Below are 2,500 nucleotides of genomic sequence, written 5' to 3' on the forward strand. Positions count from 1 at the left end.
AAGATTTGTGGCTTTTTAAGTCCCTGAATGGGTTGTCAGGATCCCGCAAAGATCTACGGTCTGTCTGCAAACAGTCCCCGAAGACCTGGAGCTTATCCAGGCCACTCTTTAGCCAACCATGGTGAAATATACTATAAAATAGTATTATAAGCAAAAACTAAACGCAAACACATATAAAACGCTCCCTCAAGTCCAAAGCATTTTACTCATTATAGAAAATTACACTGAATAGGGAAAAAAACTCTCCCAGACACCACAGTTATGTTCTGAAACATTCATTTATTTGATCTGAATGGATGGAAAAGAGAAAATAGATTGACAGAGAGCACAGCAGTAGACACAAATAGACAAGGCGCTCTGGTCCTCTGGTGTTATCTGGCCGGGCGGCGGTATGGAGCGCTGGTCCCCTCCGTCTTCAGTTTGTCACGGCCAGGTTTGGGGGCGCGGGGGCGGGGCCCCCCGGGGGAGGAGCTGATTGGCTGTGGGGAGGACGGCGTGAAGGCCAGGCTGTTTCGGATTGGCTCGAGGTCCTTGTCTGATAGCACGGAGCTCAGAGTGGGAATGCTGCCGGGCGCTCGGAGCCACGATTCGAACGGGTCTTCGCTTAGGGAGGCGGGGTTATCCGCCGCGGGGGAGGTGCCCTCAGTGGAGGTGTTGGGGAGTCTGAGAGGAGTGGAGAGCGGCACCTCAGGGCTCAGAGACAGCGTGTTCAGGCCCTTCACCACCGCCGCCTCCTCCTCTTCCTCCTCCTCTCTCCTCCGCTGTTCCTCCTTCTCTCTCCTCCGCTGTGCCTCCTCCTCCTCCTCCTCTCTCCTCCGCTGGGCCTCCTCCTCTCTCCTCCTCTGCGCCTTCTCTTCTCTCCTCCGCTGTGCCTCTTCCTCCTCCTCCTTCTCCTCTCTCCTCCGCTGTTCCTCCTCCTCTCTCCTCCTCTGTGCCTTCTCTTCTCTCCTCCGCTGTGCCTCTTCCTCCTCCTCCTCCTCTCTCCTCCGCAGTGCCTTCTCTTCTCTCCTCCGCTCTGCCTCTTCCTCCTCCTCTCTCCTCCGCTGTGCCTCCTCCTCTCTCCTCCGCTGCATCTTCTCTTCTCTCCTCTGCCGCGCCTCTTCCTCCTCCTCCTCCTCTCTCCTCCTCTGCACCTTCTCTTCTCTCCTCCGCTCTGCCTCTTCCTCCTCCTTCTCTTCCTCTCTCCTCCGCTGTGCCTCCTCCTCTCTCCTCCTCTGCACCTTCTCTTTTCTCCTCCGCTCTGCCTCTTCCTCCTCCTTCTCTTCCTCTCTCCTCCGCTGTGCCTCCTCCTCTCTTCTCCTCTGCATCTTCTCTTCTCTCCTCCGCTGTGCCTCTTCCTCCTCCTTCTCCTCCTCTCTCCTCCGCTGTGCCTCCTCCTCTCTCCTCCTCTGCGCCTTCTCTTCTCTCCTCCGCTCTGCCTCTTCCTCCTCTCTCCTCCTCTGCACCTTCTCTTCTCTCCTCCGCCGCGCCTCCTTCTCTACGTCTGTCTGCATGCTCATCCCTCGCTCCTTAGGCGTCTTCTGTGGCGTCGGGTCGCTGAGGGAGAGTGCCTCGGTTGTACAGCGTTTCCATGGTGACACCTCAGACAGGGGGCCGGGGCCGGGGCCGGGGCGGGGGCCGGGGCGGGGGCCGGTGGAGGGGCCAAGCTCATCTGTCTGTTGCTGGGCCTTCCGTACTGCAGCCAGTACGGCTATCCTCAGCGTGGGGATCTTCTCCTGAGAAAAAAAAAGGCAGGAAAAACCTCCATCATTACTGAAGGGGCAGCTGGCCCGTATGCGGCTGGATACGGCCCGGATCCGGCCCAGATACGGCATTTTCCTCCCACACTAGCAAACAGGTAACCTCTCCACAAACAGACTAGTATATTAATGATGTTCTTCCCACACTAGCATACAGGTAACCTCTCTCCTCTCTACAAACAGACTAGTATATTAATGATGTTCTTCCCACACTAGCATACAGGTAACCTCTCTCCTCTCTACAAACAGACTAGTATATTAGTGATGTTCTTCCCACACTAGCAAACAGGTAACCTCTCCACAAACAGACTAGTATATTAATGATGTTCTTCCCACACTAGCATACAGGTAACCTCTCCACAAACAGACTAGTATATTAGTGATGTTCTTCCCACACTAGCATACAGGTAACCTCTCCACACACAGACTAGTATATTAGTGATGTTCTTCCCACACTAGCATACAGGTAACCTCTCTCCTCTCTACAAACAGACTAGTATATTAATGATGTTCTTCCCACACTAGCATACAGGTAACCTCTCTCCTCTCCACAAACAGACTAGTATATTAGTGATGTTCTTCCCACACTAGCATACAGGTAACCTCTCTCCTCTCCACAAACAGACTAGTATATTAATGATGTTCTTCCCACACTAGCATACAGGTAACCTCTCCACAAACAGACTAGTATATTAATGATGTTCTTCCCACACTAGCATACAGGTAACCTCTCCACAAACAGACTAGTATATTAGTGATGT

Source organism: Clupea harengus, chromosome 21, assembly GCF_900700415.2.
Source record: "Clupea harengus chromosome 21, Ch_v2.0.2, whole genome shotgun sequence".
NCBI lineage: Eukaryota > Metazoa > Chordata > Actinopteri > Clupeiformes > Clupeidae > Clupea > Clupea harengus.